Below are 22,202 nucleotides of genomic sequence, written 5' to 3' on the forward strand. Positions count from 1 at the left end.
ATGTTGTCTAATTATATGTTGTTGGGGTGTAAGAGAAATGAAATAAATGAATAGGGAATAGCTGCCAGCATTGGATAGGACAATGTAACAGTCACAGGTGCTGCAGAATAGTAATAACAAGGTATAAAGACGTTGCAGAATTAGGTGATAGGGAAAGGACGTGAATGGTGGTGAGAGGTGAGAACATGACGTCACCGTATTGCACATGTGCACAATTTGCACCAGTATTGTGAGCATCAAACACTTATCACCACTTGTGCTGTGTGGTGGGGATCAGGGGTGTTATAGGTAAGTGCAGCATAGTCCTGTATCTGGCATCTCCCTGAGAATCACACATATTAGGGACAGAGTTATGTCAGACCTGTGCGCTCTGTAGCCATATACTCAGCGCTTACACACAGGAGGTGCAGGAGCCACACTTACCATGTAAGTACTAACCTACACCTCACTTACTTCTCTATTACATTACATGTGGGGGGAGATATTTCAAACCTTCTATCTTTGGAAGATTTGATACATCTCTCCCTTATTAGTGTTTTCAAGCAAAAAGCTTTTTACCTGCTCTTCCCTTTTTACATTTCTTTTGATGGTCTGGAGCCTCACTTTTGTGAGTTCTCTTATTGCCCCTCCGAGCTGTGAGGTCTATGATGGGAGCACTGGGTCCCTCTCCTGGGCTGTCATGTTTCAGCTCCTCCTCCTTCTTTTTCTTATTGCAGCCAGTGTCCCCGGTCTTGTCTAAGGGTCTCTTTACAGCTGATCTCTTGCTGATGGTGCTGTCTACCTTGGGCCTCTTATTAGGGGCCTCACCTGGCTGCTTTGATGTTCTAGCCTGGTTCTTGTTGTTCTTACACTGATGGTCCTCTCTCACCTGAATATCTCCTCCCTCTGTGATATTGGAAGAATCTCCTCTTCCCACACAGATATCCTCCTTATTACTCCTACTTCTCTCCTTAATAGCAGACCTGTTGTTATCCGGTCGCCTTTTCCTCTTTCTTGATCTCATATCAAGAAAAATCAGGAAAAATAAACAAAAATTCGCTAAGCACGAACAAAATTGCCTTCACACTTCAATAGGTGAAAACACACAAACGTATCTTATGCAGGTAATCAACTGAGCCATCAGCTCTATGACATCATAAAGCTTTGTGACATCAGCAGCTGCTGTAGGCCCAGTGTCACTGCCTGTTACCCACAGTTCTATAATACAACCATGTTTACATAAATTACTGGTGGGCCCTGTCCCAAGCACTATGATGGGAATCTTTGGGGCTGTGTCCAATGTGTCACCCAAATCTCATATGTAATTACTGTACTTATTTTGCCTATCAGAGTCAGGTGATACCTGTCTGTCTGTACTGGCTGCTGTGATATATAATTCTCCCGGATCCCGCTCGTACTTCCAAGACCATTTTCATACATTATTTCCTTCTTCTCTGATTTTCACTTATTATGAAACTAAATCAAAACAAAAACATCAAAGAAAATGGGCTGCTATAGTGTGATGCACAGGTTACACTCAGCTTTTATTTTATATCAGTAAAGGTGCGTACACACGTAGCGATTTTAAAGAGCGATTTGAACAATAATGATATCGATATCGATATAAATGAAAATGCTCATTTAAAAGGTCCCTACCAACTTACCTGCGACCAGCAATGCATGGCCACGTATGGACGACTGCGATATCATCCATCCGCCGTGCATGTCGGTTAACTTGCTAGATTTTGAGCAAGTTACTATAGGGACTCGCGATTGATGATCACGGATTGATATAGTCGGCGGTAAGTTGGTGGTGTGCTGGATGATTGATATTGACCATCCAGCATACCAGGGAGGATGTAAAAATAAAGATGCCCAGCATTTGTGGGCTACATGCTAAAGTAGCCAGTATTCACCCTGCATGCAGAAATAAAATACATGTATTTGCACTCCTTGCATTTTAACATGGATTACTTTTGATGATGTTCCTTCCATCTCGGGATAAGCCCCTCAATCTCATGTTAGGGGTGTTGCGAAAGAGGGCCAAATGTAATAGGCCATGATTTGTGGAAGCCGCCATGATCCCAGCAAGATAGTCTTTACATTTAAAGCAGCGATTAGGTAAGAGGCAATATCAGTTTTAAACCGAGTGACTATCTCACCAGAATTGTGCCGGCTCCTGTAAATCATGGGCTATTACATTTGGCCCAGAAACTTTAATATCTACACTAGGGGGTAAATTTACAAAAGTGAGAGTTTTTAGAAGTGAGTTTTAGAAGAGATATTGCCCATAGCAACCAATGAGATTCTACTTAACATTTAACTAGCACCTTCTAGAAGATAATAGCTAAAATCTGATTGGTTGCTATGGGCAACATCTCTTCTAATGTAGCGATCTGCTCGCGATACGATATCTCTGCCACATCGCTATGCACCCATCCTATGCACCCATCGATCACGGGTCCCTATAGTAACTTGCTTGAAATCGAGCAAGTTGACCAGCATGCACGGCCGATAGACGATATCACTATCATCCATGTGTGGCTGCGCATCACTGGTCGATGGTAAGTTGGTAGGGTAATTTTTAATGAGCGATTTAAATGATAACGTTAATGATAACGATATCATTATCAGTCAAACTCAGGCCCTGAATCAGAGCCGGATGCTCTGACAGAGCGCTCGCTCTGAATCAGGGCCGGACTTCCTGATTTTTAGAGCGGCCTCCTGCCCGCTCGCATAGATGTGGGTGACCACCCACAGCTATAGCGAGCGGGCTGGAAGATGGTCGCGATGGTCAAGACCATCGCGACTATCGGTCTTGCGATGAGACCCTTGTGGTAGGGTCTCGTTGCCACAAGCCCTGGAGTGCTTTCGGCTCTATCAGAGCCAAAAGCACTCCCACTTACATCACTTGTGATGTCAGTGGGGCCGGCCCCAGATGGTAGGCTTTCCCATGGGAACGCCTCCGCTGGCCAGCCATGCCCCCGGCTCGCCCACCAAAGGGGGCGTGCTGACACTCACCATTGACAGCACACCCCCTTTGTAGCGAGACCTGGAGCGACGGTTTGCCCATCGCTATCCGTGTCTCGTGCATGCGCATGACAGAGCCGCCTCCGTTGTGCGCATGCGCACTGGGCCAACATCGACCCGCTTGCGAGCGCTGAGCGCTCGCGAGCGAGTCTGGATCAGGCCCTCACTTCTAAAAACGATTAATTTAGTAACTTTACCCCTAGTGGTCAAAAGTTTTACAACAACCCCTTTTTTTTCAGTTTTTATTGAAACTTCAGCAATTCAAGTTAATAAGTCCAGTTAATAATAACTCCAGTTAATAACCTTACATAGGGAAGTGGTGAGCTGCTAGTTAGAGGATAAGGAAAAATAGCCAAATTTAATGTAAATTTCAGACTTTAAAGAACTTACAGAGGTTCTGCAGCAATGACAAAGAGGCTTGCCTGAGCCATGATATACCGCCAGTGGTCTACTGAAGACTGGAAGAAGGTCTTATGGGCTGATGAATCCAAATGTTAAATCATTGGCTCACCATGCAGGGTTTGTACGCTGTAGAGTAAACGAAAGGATGGTTCATCAATGTGTGGGGTATAATTACTAGGCCTCAACTTGTAAAAGCCACCATTTCTACACATGTTTAAGACCAAAATTTAAAAGGGCAATGCTTTTAATGGCAAAACACTCCATGTTTTAGATTAGGGTCATTGTCCTTTTAAATTTCAGGCTGAAACACACCAGGAAGTGGCGGCTAGCTTAGTAAATAAACCCTTGTGACACCAACTATCAATATATAAAGTAGGAAGCATGATCGTCTGGGGCTCTTTTGCTGGATCCAAAGTCAGCAACTTGCATGAAGTTACTGTCACCTTGAGCCACAAGGGTGACCTCAGCATTTTGCAGTGCCATGCAATACCCTCTGGTCTGCGCCTAATTGGTCAAGAGTTCATCGTACAGCAATAACCTGAAACATATGTCCAGTCTATGTCAGAACTGCCTTCCGAGGAATAAAACTAGACGCTAGGCTTCATATCATGGAGTGGCCACACAGTCTCCTGGCTTAAACCCAATTGAGCTGGCTTGGGATGAACTGGACAGAAGGGTAAAAGCAACCATTCATCTTAACACATCTGTGAGAACTTCTACAACAGTGTTAGGAAGAACTCCCCAAACTCTTGGCCAGATTCAGAGATGTACGTAATGCTGTTAGTTACGCAGATCGAGCGATTGTTGGGCATTGCGCGGGTGTACGCCGCACTGTGCATGCGCAGCAATTGTTTTGCAACTACGCTCGCACAGAGGAGTCAATCGCAGAGTGAGTGACAGGTAGTCAGCGTTTGGGGGAGATAACAGGGGGTGACTAGAGAAATGCAGCCGTGTCTGACCAATTAAACGCCATTTCATGGGTGGGCATAAATAAGCCATTCCGATCTCCTTCACAGCATGAGAGCTCTCTGCGTGTCTGTCGCTGTGTGTGAAACAGGTCAGACTTGTCGCATACGCTGCATGGCTGCCCGATCTGTGTTGATGTTACCGATGGTTATGCTGGTGTGAGACATTGGACGGCTATGAGAAGGCAGCAGTGGGCATCCCTATGCCCGGGCAAGCTTTGGAAACATTAGTATATTTTCGTAATTGCGACCCATGAAAAATCGCCACTGCGACTTCATTAGCATCCATCTCTGAATCAGGCCCTCTGTTTGATTTCCATTGTAGAAAGAACATACATGCCTACTCTCCCGGAACCTGTGTGAGGCTCACAATATTTTGGGTAGAGCCCCGCAACCCCCCGGTAGAGCAGGCACTTCTTCCACATTCTGCCCACTTCATAGTGAAGTGGGCGCAGAAAGGGGAGAATCTTACCATGATTCCGTGATCCGTCGGGAGGGGACGGGGCTTAATGATGCATTTCTATGATAATTACGTCATTTAGCCCCACACCCTACCTAAATGTCTGTGATTCCTGGCATCTCAATGTGAGGGGAGGGGCCTAATGATGCAATCATCTGCCCCGCCCCCATCACTGCCCACCGGCATCTAGGGATGGAGACTTCTTCCGGACAGCAGACTACAAATGTCGGTAGGTATGAGAAAGAATGACTGTGAGTCCAAAATGGGGATTCAATTTTGTACAATGAGACATTAAACTGCATGTACTTCACTAAGAGCTGGGAAATGTGGTTGTTCTAAATCTTGTGATTGATAGTGTATATTGTCTTACTAACCACTCACCAATAGTAATTATACTACAACCATAAGGTCAGTAATGTGGGTGCTTATAATGGGATCAGTATGATCGGCCGCATGGCCGGCGGTTCAAATCCTGGCAGCAGCAGCCCGACAGAGGAGGAAATCCTGATGGTCTAGAGAGGTAAGTATAACTAATCTAATTCCCTCCATAACCCTAACCCTTCTTTTGGGTGCCTAACCCTAACCTCCCCTTCCCCGCCACCTAAACCAAAGTCCCCTGGGGGGTGACTAACCCTACACTCCACCCGGGGGTGCCTAACCCTAACCCCCCCTTCACCTAGCCTAACCCTAAATCCCCCTGGGGGGAAGGGTTAGGCACCCCAGGGGGATTTAGGGTTAGGCTGACCCTAAACTCCCGGGGGAGTGCCTAACCCTAAGTCCCCCCCAGGAGCCCTAAACCTAACCCTCCCCCCGTGGCTGTCCATGGCCTGTGCCCGGTATCCCTTCGATCAGGATGCCGGGCGCCGGTCTCCCGGCATAGGTAAAATTACAGGCGTCGGGATTTCGACGCCTGTCATTTAACCCTTGCTGGGATTAAGCAGACAGGAAGTCGACTGTCAGCATTGCATCTGCCTGCTTCCCGACTGCTTCCCCTTATAATCTGTATAGTGTTTGAGGTTATGGAGCATTGAATAGGAATAGAAGTTAGGACATATCTCTATTACTTATCTCAGGGGGGACACTAATGGTAAGCCTGGTCACTGGGTGATCCTAAAATATTTTATATGTTTTATTTTTATAGTACAAATCCTTAATTATTATTATGGGGTGTGTCCACTATTATATGTTTGAGAATTACATGATACAGTGGTAATACTGACATGCATTGTGCTAATGGTGCTTCAATAAGTTTTATTTCTCATGTCTCTAATGTGAGTATTTCATAGAATATTTATTATTGTAATGTAAGAACTCGGGAGGAGAAGATCCCTGACAGGTGCTCACTGTCAGAGTGTCCCTAGCAGGGACCTCCTTCTGAGCACCATTGAAGACCATCAGTAGGGACCATCAGTAGGGACCTCCGGCCGTTGTCACTAAGGGAGAAAAGAATAGAATAATCTATTCAGCGCGTATCATCCTTTAGGTTGCCAAGCAAGGGAACACTCACGGGCAGGGCCAGATTAAGGCTTGTGGAGACCCTGGGGCAACTAAGCTAAAGGGGCCCCCTCCAAGCCACATAAAGCCTACACCACACCCGCAAGCCACATGGAGCATATCCACCCCTCCTACCCTCATCCCCCTGATTACTCACCTCCTGTGATTCTGGCTGTTACATCACAGTCAGTGCTGCTGCATAGAGCGCAGAGTAGCTCCTGAGGCCACACATCAGTGATCAGCTTCACAAACATCATGTGTCACGTGACAATGATGAGGGGACTTGGGAACCGCTCTGTGCTGTATGCAGCAGTACCGACAGTGCTGCTGCATTCAGAACATAGGGCTGCGGCAGCTGAGCCCCCATCCGGGAAGATACTTGTTCTCGACAGTGTCACACCGACCCTGTGTGGGGACCCCTCTGTGTGTGGGGGTCACAGAGCGATCGACCCTGTTACCCTCTCTTAATCCAGTCCTGCTCGCGGTTGATGGTGACCTTCACTGGGAGGGTATATGGTCATCACAGGCACTGGTGCCTCAGCCACCCAGGTATCACCTAATAGTACTTGTGCACTGAGGGTGAAATGCGGGTGTGCAAGGATCACTGATACCGGAAGGAAGGGGACAAGATCAGGACACACACACAGAGTGTATACTCACCATTGTAATACTTGTCACCTTGCTTGAGGGTCACACAGCACCTGTGAGGATATATTCCACAGCCACCCACACAACTACCTCCATACTAACCTAACAATGTGTCACCCGACTAACCTACCGCTACCTAACATAACATGGCCCTAACTACAACTGGCCTAGTGTGACACAACAATACACAATAACTCAGGTGTGGTGCACTATACTAAAGCTAAGGGGCTGATTCAGAGGTGGATGCTATGGCTGCGTCTTTCTTCTCAGTGCACCTGCAAATCTCTGCTAATATCACAGCCGATGGGCTTCCTACTAAGACTGGTAGGAATCCGCCGCTTGTGTACAAAGACGCGCCATCCGTCACACCATCAGACATTAGAGCTGCTCAGAATGTCCATTGTATCATGGCTGCCAGTGCAAATACATCTTAGGACAGTCACTGGTGGTGTCACACCTTCACCTGGCTAGCCACCCCGTTACCTCCCAGGACCTCTTATCAAAGTTCCTTCCTGCATTTGAAATTCTGCGATCGCTGACAGTAATCATCGGAGAGCATGCGCAGTGTGACTCAGATATGTGCGCAGTACAAAATTCATTGGCCACCTGCGCAATGATTGGTGCAGCGTCCACATCTTTATCAGGCCCTAAGTGACAATCTGCTCTTCAGCTAGACAATGTCCCAGCATAAGACAGCAAGGTCCAGAATTACACTCAGGCCGACAGCAATTTACATTAATGGTAAAGAATTTGGTGGGAAACGTGCTGATAACACCTGGTGGTGCAGTGGGTAGTGTGGCAGCGGTCAACCCCTCACACCAGAGACACCAACAAGGGGAGTATGCAATGTCCATGGGCTTAGCGCCCAAGTTTAAATTGCCCATAGAATGTCTCCTGCACAGGGTTAACATCCAAAGCTAAATCATCTCCCAAAGTCTAGTGCCACAAGATAAATAAGTCCCCACAGGCGTAGTGCCACAAGATAAATCATCCCTCATAGGCCTAGTGCCACAAGATAAATCATCCCTCATAGGCCTAGTGCCACAAGATAAATCATCCCTCATAGGCCTAGTGCCACAAGATAAATCATCACTCATAGGCCTAGTGCCGCAAGATAAATAAGCCCTCATAGGCCTAGTGCCGCAAGATAAATAAGCCCTCATAGGCCTAGTGCCGCAAGATAAATAAGCCCTCATAGGCCTAGTGCCGCAAGATAAATAAGCCCTCATAGGCCTAGTGCCGCAAGATAAATAAGCCCTCATAGGCCTAGTGCCGCAAGATAAATAAGCCCTCATAGGCCTAGTGCCGCAAGATAAATAAGCCCTCATAGGCCTAGTGCTGCAAGATAAATAAGCCCTCATAGACCTAGTGCCGCAAGATAAATAAGCCCTCATAGGCCTAGTGCCGCAAGATAAATAAGCCCTCATAGGCCTAGTGCCACAAGATAAATAAGCCCTCATAGGCCTAGTGCCGCAAGATAAATAAGCCCTCATAGGCCTAGTGCCACAAGATAAATAAACCCTCATAGGCCTAGTGCCGCAAGATAAATAAACCCTCATAGGCCTAGTGCCGCAAGATAAATAAACCCTCATAGGCCTAGTGCCACAAGATAAATAAGCCGTCATAGGCCTAGTGCCGCAAGATAAATAAGCCCTTAACACTAAACCATCCATGACGCATCGAAATTTGTATGCAATGCATCCTGCCACTCTTTGTATGCATGCCAGTGTTAATTACGCCGGTAAGTATGGAGAAAAATGCAAAGGACAGCTCTCTCAGTAAGATCTGTTGTTTGCAATAGAAGGACTTCCAGGTCTATGACCCAGAGGTCCCCCTAGTGTCCTCCTGTGCATGCGGAGATGGAAGTGCACCACAGGGGGTGCTGGGAGGGGTCCAATTAGATTACTTAACACGCAGGGGTGGATTGGAATGAAAAACCAGCCCGGGAAATTTCTGGAAGCAGCCCTAATGAGGGCGGGGTCTGTCATGGGGGGATACACCCTCCTCATAGGACCTAATTCACATGCAGCCTTCCTTGCATTTTTTGCAGCAATTGTGTCTGTGACATTATACGAATGCTGCTACAGAGCCCTTCTCTGGTGCACATCCATGCATCTAACTCAGGGGCCCATTTATCAAAGTGCATTTGAGGTAAATTCCCCGAAAACACCTGTTTTCGGGGGTTTACCTCAAATACTTAGTATCCCCCGAATGTATGAAGGAGGGACCGCAGCAGGTATCTCCAATAGGTTTCTATGGGGGATGCGATGCTGCCAAATGTATCAATATCAGGAATGCGAAGCATTCCCGATATTGGCCCCAGCAGCTAACGCTATCTAAAGATAGCGTTAGCCGCTGTTTCCTATGGGCACTTACCGCATATCAGCCGGCGGAGGGATCTGCCAGATCCCTCCACCGGCAATGGGCGCCGCTCATGTGCAGCCCGCGGTACTGCGCATGCGCAGAAGCCCCGACTGCCCTCCGGAGACATCGCAGGGACGGGCTCTTTTCGGAGCCCGTCTCCCTGCATGTCCCGGATAATACATCCGGCAGATAGGATCACATTTTGCAATGCGATCAGGGGTGATACTGCATGCCCTGATCGCATTGCAAAATGCGATCATTAATAAATGGGCCCCCAAGTCCTATAATGCTGTATACTATGCCTTAGTGGTACTTGCTATATGAAATAACTACAATGAGGACATGTATATTTACATAATGGCACTGCAGATCGCAGTCACCATTATTGTCTATGGGGGACTACGATCTCAGCCCTATGTACCAAACACCAAAACGCAAAGTTTGACCCCATTAATTTTCACCATCTTCAGATATCCAGAAGTGCACATATATTTTAATGGTTTTTCATTATATTTTCACCATCATACACATTATTATTATTATTACCAGTTATTTATATAGCGCACACATATTCCGCAGCGCTGTACAGAGTATATTTGGCCATTCACATCAGTGATACACTATTTTTATTCTGTGCACTGATATTTACATTTGTCTCATTGATTTGATACACATTGTTGCAGTGCCGTGCCTCCTGGTGATGCAGGTCACCGTGCATCCGTGGTTGCTGGGTGACGAGCAGATCCCCCTGCTTCTGCCGGAATTCCCGCTGGCCGTGCTGTGGGGACGTCCAGCGCTGAAACAATCCGAGTTATTCATTTGCTCACTCCATTATAAGGTAAGCACTATTGTATTTTCACGATTGCTTGTTAATGTACAGTCCGGATGAAAAGGTCTTAGGACCTTGAAACATCAATTTCATCTGTACCTTATGATTTTGTTTACTTAAACACATTTGAACACCATTGGATTTTGGAGTGCCGCCTAATTTTTTTCCTTTCAATTGTGGTGCTGCCATGAATCGTTACAGGAAATACTTGCATATAGACATATGTTTGTACATAGATTTGACCTTAGAGCGACTGGCTAGTTGGTTAAAATGAATAAATAATATCTTGTAATAATCAATCTGTACAAAAAATAAATAAATATATATATATATAATCGGGCAAAGGTGCGGCACTCTCAATAAATTGAACACGACAACTGTGTGTGTAATATCAACGTTTCAGTACATTGACGTACTATCTTCAGGATAACAATACATACAAAAAGTTCTTACCTTAAATACTGTAACACCACCAGTGAAAACCGCGCAGGGAGCGGGACCAGCCACCCATCTGGAGTTAGCTATAGATCACGTCATCATGTCCGCAACATCGCGGGCATGTGACAGAGTGCCCATCACCAGGCAACCAAAGTAAACATATTAAATACAGTGCTGTAGCTGAAATACAAAGAGAAATAAACAACACCATTCATTGAGCGACTATTTCCGTGCCAAGATGATCCCTAGGGGTTTTAGAATTAATAATTGCCCTATCATTGGCCATTACGACCCACAGTTTTGCAAGAGATGGATCGCAATCCTTAACAAATGCTCATTTGATCTAATACTTTTAGTCATCGAGCAATCCAGGAAAGAGTTAACAACAGTTAAAGAGCGGATCAAATCTTTTGAAAATAAATACATACCCATTTTGACCAATGATTGTGATATTGATTGGGCTCACAAAGGGCTCTATTTACTACAATCCACATATTGAATGCGGATTTTAGTGTGATATTACCGAGTGAATTCGCATTGCGAATTCAGGCAATATCACAGGGATTTACTATAAATCTCTTGCAGGGACAGAGCTTGCGATAAAGCTCTGTCCCTGCGGATCCCATCCGCACTCTAGTCACGGTATTTTCGGAAAAAATACCGCGACTAAGAGCCCGTGCATGCGCCGACCGACCACCGCTACTACCCCCCCACCGATGCTAAGCCCCGCCCCCCGGTGCTAAGCCCCGCCCCCGCGATCGCGGACCCCCGCGACCCCCCTCCCTTCATTAGACTTTCCTGCATCCTCCTGGCCTCCGGTGATCTTCTCCGGGCTTTCCGATCAGGTGATCTCCCATACTGCACTGGGGCCCGATCACCTGATGACCGGGCCCCAGTGCACTGTGGGAGACCAGCTGACCGGAGAGGAGCCATCACCGGAGGCCCGATCACTGGTCCCTGGAGTCAGGTAAGTTAAAAAAAAAAAATTTAATTTTTTTTTTTCTTTTTTTTACACCAATCAGCTTGCGGTCTGCTTAGACCACATAGCTGATTACTGGTACCGGCTCCCAGCTCTGCTCTCCCCGTTAGAGCAGAGTGGGAGCCCGGTAACCGGGGGAGACCCTGGATAATGCCACCTCCAGGTAGCGTTATTATCACAGGGCTTTCCCCGGTATTTTTTTACAATTTATTTTTAGTAACTGTGGTCGGATCACATTTCCCATTACAATTATGGGAAATGCGATCTGCTTTACTAAAAATAAGTGATACTGGGGGTTGGAGTAGAATTTTACTAATTCTACTCCAATTGCCCTATAATAACTACAGGTGAAACTAAAATTATGTGAAAAGGGTGTGAAAACACCCTTTTTCACTTTATTTTAGTAAAAATAATGTTAATAAATAGAGCCCATAATGAATAATCAGATTGGCATATACAAACATGACTTAATTAAGTTCAAAAAAACCCAACAGGGTGGAATTGGACTATGAGCATAAAGTGTATCAGTGGTTAAGCGGAGGTCAACAGAGTACATCAAGGCGTCCTTTCTTTAGATGACTGGCTAGTTGGTTAAATTTGTAAATAATATCTTGTAATAATCAATCTGTTCAATAGATATATATATATATATATATATATATAATGTAAATAATACAAAAATGCAAAAACTCTAAAACTCGCATTGATACAGATTCGCCTGTTGAAACTATGAGTACAGCTACTGATTCAGAACCAAGCAAAAGTAAAAGTGCCCCGTTACCAAAAATACTTGGTCCAAGGTGGCCGATATACATGCGGATTCACAAGGAGAGGAGGCCAAAACAAAAAGCAAGGCACGTGGAAGACCACCTATCCAAAGGAAGAAATAATTTTTAATTATTCTTCATATGATCTATCGAATTCTGAATTTAATCTATTGAATAAGGGATTATCCTTCGTGCCTAATTTTCCCTTTGATGATTTCCGATGGCGAATTGAAACCCATCAACTGAATCGCCAGCTTAAACTCAAGGAATTCTTTGCTAAATCTACCCCATCATCTGCTTCTGATATCCGAATTTGACACCTCAAGAGCGATTAGCCTTGAAAACATTATCTAGCAATAAAGAATTAATTATTCGTCCAGCCGATAAAGGCGGCGCGATAGTGTATAACATGTGAAATAAGCAAGTATGCATGCAAACAATAAAAATTAAAAAAGTAAAAAGATTTAATATTTCAGTATAGAGTTAAAACATCACTTGCATATTAGAAGCAAGAAGCAAAAAAATGAATACAAAAATTTATAAAATAATTTAAAACACCATCAAAAAAAGAAAACATAGGTAGAGCAGCTTATCTGAGGTACAAATTTAGTAGTCCATGTGACAGGCAAAAATCAAACACAACGCATATCTTCCTTTCAAGACTTCATCCCTTGATGAAGTCTTGAAAGGATGAAACACGTTGGAGCTTGTTTTAAATTATTTTATATATTTTTGAATTATTTTTTTTGCATCTTGCTTCTAATATGCAAGTAATGTTTTAACTCTATACTGAAATATTAAATCTTTTTACTTTTTTAATTTTAATTGTTTGCATGCATTCTTGCTGATTTCACACATTATACACTTCTATGCAATAAGTGAATTATTTACACTATATGAAGGATCTAGCATTTTTCACTTTATTTGTATATATATATATATATATATATATATATATATATTATATATATATACATATACACACGTTTAATAGCCCCACGGGGCTCTGTTTGGACATATGCTGTCTTTTGTTCACACGTTGTGCTGATGCTGGTCTTGATAAAGGTCATGTTGGACCGAAACGTCGACTGACATATGTAAGCTATTAAATCGTTTTATTCTGCTGGAAATACTCAGGTGAGTGACCCTTATTCAACTTAACTATATTACACTGGACCAGGACTCTGCTCCAGGGGGAGCACCCGAACTAGTCTTCTGAAATGTGGATGTGAGTGCAGACATTTTCTTGGATTTATATATATATATATATATTGTACAGATTGATTGTTACAAGATATTATTTATTAATTTTAACCAACTAGCCAGTCGCTCTAAGGTCAAATCTATATACAAACATTCATATTGTTAGTAATTTACCATTACTGATTATCTATTGATAAGAGCTGACGCCTGTACCCTGGGCTTGATTGCGGTTGAGTCATATATTACATATAGGATTTTGGGGTATATTATTCATTGGCGCTTATTCCACTCATTTTTCCTTGCATAATACAGATATGGTATGCCATAACACCATGTGGTTAACTGCAGATTCAGCACTCTCACAGTGTTAGATTGCTGTCACTCACAAAATGGTGGAGCTGCTAATTCACAGAATTGTGTGCTCATTGGAATACACACATACAGGTTATGCAACTGAGGTCTGAGCAGTTATGTGGAATTAGCAGCTTAAAATTTTTCCAAAATCTAGGATCCAAGATGAAAGTGTAGGACCCAGACACCCCCAGCCTACTTGGCCCGCCACGTACCCCCCAGGCAACCAACCCCTATGGCCACATCAACAGGGTACCCCTAGGCAAACCACCCTTCCACAGACACACCGCTGTGCAGCTAACCCCAGGCAAACAACCCCATCCACCCCCCTCCCCCGCCACCTCATTACTAAGCAGCTAACCACCCCCTACAATCATCCACTGGACAGACAGTGGAGGAATGGAGCTGCGGAGCACTAGTGCATGGGGCAGCCTGTGTGACCAGCGGTGGTCGTTTCCACTTCCTGGCCAACCTGCTCCTTGGTTGATGGACGTTGCAGTGCAGGCCAGGAATGCAGGGAGGGCTGGCACAGCCACGAATCATCATGCGCAGTGATGTCATGACGCACTATGCGCAGTGCCGTGGCCACTTAGAACGGGGATTGAGGTTCGGAGAGTAGTAATTATTAGGTGCCAGACGGGAGGCTGGCGGGCCGGTAAATTCAGTATTTACTATCAGCCACGTCCCGTGGCAGATGCTGTTTGTGCCCCTGAGGCCTTGGGGCCCCTCAGAACCATGGGGCCCGGCACGGGTGTACCCCTTGTACCCCCCTGATTCAGGGACTGATGCATTACACACACAGGTTCACTGTGAAAATATGTTAATGTTTGCAATCGCAATGCCTTTGCAGCCTAACATAAGGATGCCCACATCCCCTTGCTCACATCCGTAATACTTAGCAAAATAGCGAAACCATCGGTAACATTGAGTACCATCACAGCCTCACGCGCAGTTGCACAAGGTCTGACTTAGAAATGAGAGGAAAGAAAGGGACGGGCACTACCAATATCAAAACTCCAATTAATATGCTGAAAAGAAAAACCACTTATGCTGCCCCCACAGGGTGGATCTGGAAATCCACCTAATATAATGAAAACCCAATTAAAAAGAAAGAAATGGGAGCGCTGACAGTGGCTGCTAGTTTAAAAAATATTAATAATTTTATTGCACATAATACAATTTAAAAATTTGATTCATCATACATGGAATACAGATGGATTAGTTAATAGGGCTTAAATTGCCACACTTTAAAGCACGGATCTGGCTCACATTATATATTATTTAAAACATTAAATAAAACGAAAAAAATTAATTATATATAGATTCCTTCAAAAATAGTAAATAAAAATCACTCATGCATGAATATCAAAGTGAAGCGAAACGTAGAATGCAGTTGTTAATTACAGCCCGCAAGCATGGATTAATTGCTGTTAGTATTAATGTCCAGTCAAGACCAGTTAATATGCAGTTAATAGGCGTAAAGAATGCAAAACAGCTAGTTCAATGCAGGTTATAATGCTGTTACTGCGATAGATAATAATTGATTTATATGTTCAGTACATTACCATCCATCCACTCAGATTGAAAATGGGATGTAGTGCAGCAATTACCCTCTACCCCAATCCCAGGGGGAGGAAGCTATGCAATATTAGCCTGCTGGGGGATTTAGGTGTGAAACACCCAGATACTTAATCCACTGTGTGCACCATGCGGTACGGAGGTGCAAAGCAACAGCTTATCGATACACCGTGAGCGGTAAGAAGTGCCAGGATCCAGGAGTAGAGGTCCCTCTGCCTGAGGACACAAGCACCTCCGGACCGCATGGTGCACACAGTGGATTAAGGGCCTGATTCAAACCCAGTCACAAGCGCTGTGCGCTCGCAACCGGGTCGATGTTTGCCCACTGGGCATGCACACGACGGAGCCAGCTCCGTTGTGTGCATGCGTGAGACTCGGCTAGCGACAGGTGCTCCGTCGCTCCGGGTCTCGCACCAAAGGGGGCAAGCTGTCGATGGTGAGTGACAGCTCGCCCCCATTTGGTAGGCGGCAGGCAGCAGTGATGTCAGTGGGAGAGCTTCCGGCTCTATTAGAAGCTCTCTGGGGCTTGCGGCCATAAGACCCTACCACAAGGGTCTTGTCGCAAGCCCAATGGTCGCGATGGTCTTGACCATTGTGTCCATCAACCTGGCCACTCGCAATAGCTGTGGATGGTCACCCACAGCTATGCGAGCGGCCAGAAGGCCGACCAAAAAAAAAAAAAAAAATGCCCTGATTCAGAGCGAGCCCTCGTTCAGAGTGTCCGTCTCTGAATCAGGCCCTAAGTATCTGGGTGTTTCACACCTAAATCCCCCAGCAGGCTAATATTGCATAGCTTCCTCCCCCTGGGATTGGGGTAGAGGGTAACTGCTGCACTACATCCCATTTTCAGTCTGAGTGGATGGATGGTAATGTACTGAACATATAAATCAATTATTATCTATCGCAGTAACAGCATTATAACCTGCATTGAACTAGCTGTTTTGCATTCTTTACGCCTATTAACTGCATATTAACTGGTCTTGACTGGACATTAATACTAACAGCAATTAATCCATGCTTGCGGGCTGTAATTAACAACTGCATTCTACGCTTCGCTTCACTTTGATATTCATGCATGAGTGATTTTTATTTACTATTTTTGAAGGAATCTATATATAATATATTTTTTTCCTTTATTTAATATTTGAAATAATATATAGTGTGAGCCAGATCCGTGCTTTAAAGTTTGGCAATTTAAGCCTTACTTAGAAATTGCTGACCTCATCGTACGCAGTGAAAGCTCAAGCTGCATTTGGCATTGCAGTGGCTAATTTATGCACACCCCTGTAACGGTGTTCAAATGCACTGGCACACCGGTGTTCCTCTGACCAACCCCCCCAGTCACCACCCCTAAACGCTCACTTCCTGTCAATCACTCTGCGTTGGGTCTGCGTAGTCACTGCGATCGCAGTCCAATTGCAGTGAGACCTTCGAGCACTGCAATGTATAGGCATGTGCAGAACGCAACAATCATCAGTCTGCGTGTGTAATTGCAGTTGCAATCGCTAATGAATTAGGCCCTTAGTCCTTTATTTATATTAATTCAAGCTCCAGAAACAGTGAGTGGAGGCGTGAGACTGATAGAGGAGCCCGAGCAGGACCACAGACTACCGCCCACGGTAAGGACAGGAGTACGGGATGCCGCCCCTGTCTTATCTTGTACTCACCTACTAACAGACGATACAGTGCCAGCCATATCCAGTGAGGGGACGTATGATACACTCATATGGAAGGTACCCCTCATAGAGGGCACACCAACACCCCACACTTGATTAACACAGGACCCATACTCCATTGAGATACATATACTGGGAACTGTCTTTATTCAATACCATCCATATGAGTCTTCACTTATAGTGTCAAAAGGGAAACGTAGGCACACTGTGCTGTACGGAGAGGGACTCCCTCAAAGAGCCTGCTGATGTTTCCTGCAACCCACACTAAGGATACAGACTGACACTTTGATACATCCCCATACACTGTATGGACTATCATATATCTGGCCTTAGAGATATGTAGGCACAACTGTGCCCTACGGAAAGAGGCACCCTAAAGGAGCCTCCTATTTTACCCACTAAGAGCCAACATTGGCAACAGATCATTGTTACGGAATTTGAACACTTAATTCCAGACAGGAGCATTGTGACTCCTTTTTCCACTTATTTACAATAAATAACCATTTTTTAACATATCGTGGTTCATGTACATCTGTTAAACTACACGGTTGATCTCACATCCATAGGCATATAAGGTTAGCGCTGGACACACAATCCCTATTTTATACCATTGATTTCTCAGAGTCTGGACAACTCTGTGCCCCACAGCTTCCAAAGCTATTGGTGGGGACACTATAGCGCTTGTGTCTAACATCCTAGGATAACATTCAAACACCTAGGCAGCATACAAACTACATTAACAGTAACATAAAACAGTAATACCGAGTGCTCACAGGGTCCATAGGTCAACGATCCAACCACAGAATCAGATCAATAGTGTGAGAGGAGAACTATTACTGTATATGAGTAATTTGATGGCGGCATAAATAATGATGTTTGAGGGAAAAATTAGATGATAATAGGAACTTGGTCGGCTAAGAGTAGGTATGAATACCGTATGATATGTTGGAAACAACATAAGATGGCCTGTATGGTTGGTTGTGGAAATGTTTGGAGATATTTCTAACTACATTGAAACAATGCTATCAATAATAGCTATTTATTCCGTGTGGTTTCCAAACAGTCCATGTTAAGCAAAAACACGAAGCTATTGGTGGCCATTTCTAGAGATGGAGCGGCAGTGAGACTCCGTTGTTGGAGAATAACCATACGGCCAACTGCCACTAAAATCAGCAATAATGTCTTGTATTTTTTGGGGATTCAGGGTTGGGCAGCAAGATATCAAAGATCGCCCAGTGACCAGTGCCTTTGAACTAGATTCCTATAGTGCGATTGCCACAGCGAATTAGGTCAACCCAAAAGTGCTGTATGTGTCGGCAGTCCCAGAAACAGTGCAGGAGATTTGCCGCCTCCATTTGGTACTTTGGACACCAGGCATCTGCTTGGAAAGGCTGATTAAGTGTCGCCTTTAGGGGAGAGTTGGATGGAAGGTGCTTAAAGCATCAGTGGTGGACAAGTCAGAGAGGTTGGGTTACCCACTTTTGGAAACCAGAAATTTCTGTTTCCTGTACAATTTCTATTCTGTTCCAAGCAGAGACAATAGAATTAGAGTATGATACATATTGAATGAGAGCATCTAAGGGTCTAACATCTTGTGCGTGCCATTTGGGGAGCTTTTGTAGTTCACGTGGCTTGTAGATATGGAAATCTAAGGTGTGGAAAGATAACTGTCAGTAGCTTCAGTGATCCTGAGCGGCGTAAGGGATGATCCTAAAAGGTGCTGAAGTTTGGTGACACCGAGTGGTATCAATGCAGAAACGGGTTGTGCGGTGAAATCATCATGTAAATCTACATTTACCAGAAAAGGGAGGAATAGCGAGTGTGAGTGTTGTAGGCTATTTGTCTAATGACCAGCAGAACACAGGATGAAGGAGCACATAACAGAGACTCCAGAGATATATCCGTACAATCACAATCCATTCAATCGCAAATTGAAACATGCACACAATGTTGTATTGTTTTATATTAGGCAGGTTACCTATAGAAACATCACGCAAATCCAATACCTGTCAGTGTAAAAACTAGTGAAAATGACAGGACCTCTCCTCGTCCCAGCGAGCGAGGGAAGGGGACCCCTTAATGTATCGACTTAAGTGTCGAGAATGAGCAATCATGAAAAGAACATAGATCTCAACAAGAAATTGTATACAGCAACAAAAATTCTATCTTGTTTTTGAATAGTTTACGTATTGGAGCAAATTGTTTGCCTTTACTGACAGTGTGGTTGGATAAGTCCTGAAAAATTAGAAGACGTTCCCCATGATAAATTAAGCTGGAGGTTCTTCTGTAATGGTCAAGCAGCTTAATCTGATATGCATAGTTCAGTATCTTCACTATAACTGGTCGAGGATTGACAGTCCCTCTACCCATCCAGGCCAATTCTATGTGCTCTTACAATGGCCATTGGAGATCCTTGCCAGTTGTTGCAGGATCCAGTTGGAGAGAAGATCTAGTAGCTCATGACCTTTGGCTGACTCATGGATGCCAACCATTCTCTACCTGTTCCTCTTGCTGTGACAGTGCTTTCATCTGATTGTTGATTACTTGTTTGGCAGAGTCCAATTCTTCCTCCAGATTGGAGAAGCATTGTTCAGCCTCATCAAATCTTTGCAAATGTTGTGCTGGTTGAGTAAGGGTCAATTCTATGGCCTCTTTGCTTCCTGCAAGTTTATGGCCCAGGCAGCAGTTGATCAAGGACAGGGGCGGATTGGGGATTAAAAGTGGCCCTGGAAAAATCTGTGGAAGTGGCCTCATGTAGGCGGCACCAAATTAACTGTAGGTGGAGCCAACAGCAAAGTAGGTGGGATTAGAGATCTGTGCATGTGCAGGTCTCCTTCTGCAAGATTGCTCACTGTGTCCCAAACGCCGTATCATGATTGACATGCTGCTGGGGGGTTGTCGGCCCCGTTTTCTGGGCGTGCCAAAGCCAAATGCCTGCGTCCTTGGACACAGCTTTACTGACCCCGGCAGCGTAATTTTGCTAAACACCGTGAGTAATCTGAGGGTTACTCAGATGTCCGATGGTCACGCAATTGTTCTGATGCTGCCTCCTTGGATGCCAGAATAATAAATCAGACTTAACAGACCCAACAGATCGTGCAGTGTCAGCCTTTCATGCTGACCCACTCTATCTAATGTAAGTTACATCCATTGACATTGATTAAATCCAGCCTCTGATTAGGTCGACGTTTCGGTTCTTAATCAGAACCATTCTCAATACCAATTGTAATGGCTAATAGAGAACAACAGTCACGTTCACAATGTATCTGAGACAGGAGAAAAACAGCATACAGTCAAAGCCGCACATCCTAGGAAATACGTCCTCAAAGCAGCGTGCAAGCATATATATGTATATATATATATATATATATATAGATAGAGAGAGAGAGAGAGAGAGAGAGAGAGAGAGAGAGAGAGAGAGAGAGAGAGAGAGAGAGAGAGAGAGAGAGAGGAAAAAAGGATGGAACTCCATAGACTGATTAATTCCTTTTAAAACTGCTGTCCCTGACGAAGGGGGAACCCCGAAACATCTATGTGTGCATGTTAGTGCCTTTGTATTTGTATATGTATATGTGTGTCTGTATGTACCAATGTATATGTCTATCTGGTAACTGTATATGGATAGCTGTATATGAATAACAGACAGCCATATAGATACACATTTGTATATACTTACAACATACACACACTCATATCTGTATACAGATACAGATATACATAGGCACATACAGTACATGCACACACAGACACCCAAATATCCATATGCACATATACATAGGCACATACATGTACACACAGACACTCAAATATCCATATACAGATACACATATACATAGGCACATACATGCACACACAGACACTCAAATATCCATATACAGATACACATATACATAGGTACATACAGACACTAATATACATATACAAATACACAGGTACAAACATGCACACATACATGCTCATATATCCATATACAGTTACCAGATAGACATATACATTGGTACATACAGACACTCATATACATATATAAATACACAGGTATATACATACACACATAGACGCTCATATATCCATATACAGTTGCCAGATAGATATATACATAGGTACATATAGACACTCATATAAATATACAAATACACAGGTATATACATACATACAGTCACACATACTTATACAGATACACATATACATAGGTACACACATGCACTCATATTTTGGTACACATATCTATAAACAAAAACAAGATACACATAAACATACTGTAGGTACATATATACAGATACATACACAAATATACAGACAGGAACTAGACATATACATAGCTACATATATGCACACATACATACACTCATATCCATTCATATACAGTTACAAATTGGGATAAGAGTACATACCACAGTGACTGCCTTACAATACAAGTCCAGCATCCGGCTCCTAGAGGAGGGAAGGAGAGAGCAGGGGAGGACTGCTGGCTGGGAACAGGCACCTGCGCTCAGACACACAGGCACAGCGGAGCTCTCACACACTGCTCGGTGAGCCTCAGTGACAGGCAGCCTTATGCTGAGCAGTGTGTGAAGATGAGGCACAGCACAGTGGGGATTGGAATAGCGGACGGCAGCGGCTAATAAGACCCGCTGTCGCCGTCAATTCTATGTGATAGGAAGATATTTTTTAAGAGACATTATCAACGGCCCCTCCAGAGGCCGGCGGGCTGCTAGTGGCTGTGACGGCACAGACTGATGTATGCACTACAGGTCAGCAGGGTTGCTGATAGGCGCCGGGCCGCCGGCGGGCTGTCAATTATCCAAGAAGGCCCTGATTAGTGACGTAGTGGGCTGTATCAAGTGCAAAAGACACGCTACAGGGGGCGGAGCTGCTCGCAGGTTGGGGCTGTCAATCATACAAGGCCCAGCCCGAGTACTGGGGAGTGGAGACAGGTGGCCCCATAATCTGGTCGGCCCACCGGAAAACATCCTGCTGACTTTAATGGCCAATCCGCCCCTGATCAAGGACCACTGCAAGGGCAGAAGGCTTCATTTGTG

The sequence above is a fragment of the Taudactylus pleione genome, unplaced genomic scaffold, assembly GCF_031769625.1.
Source record: "Taudactylus pleione unplaced genomic scaffold, aTauple2 ptg000002l, whole genome shotgun sequence".
Taxonomy (NCBI): domain Eukaryota; kingdom Metazoa; phylum Chordata; class Amphibia; order Anura; family Myobatrachidae; genus Taudactylus; species Taudactylus pleione.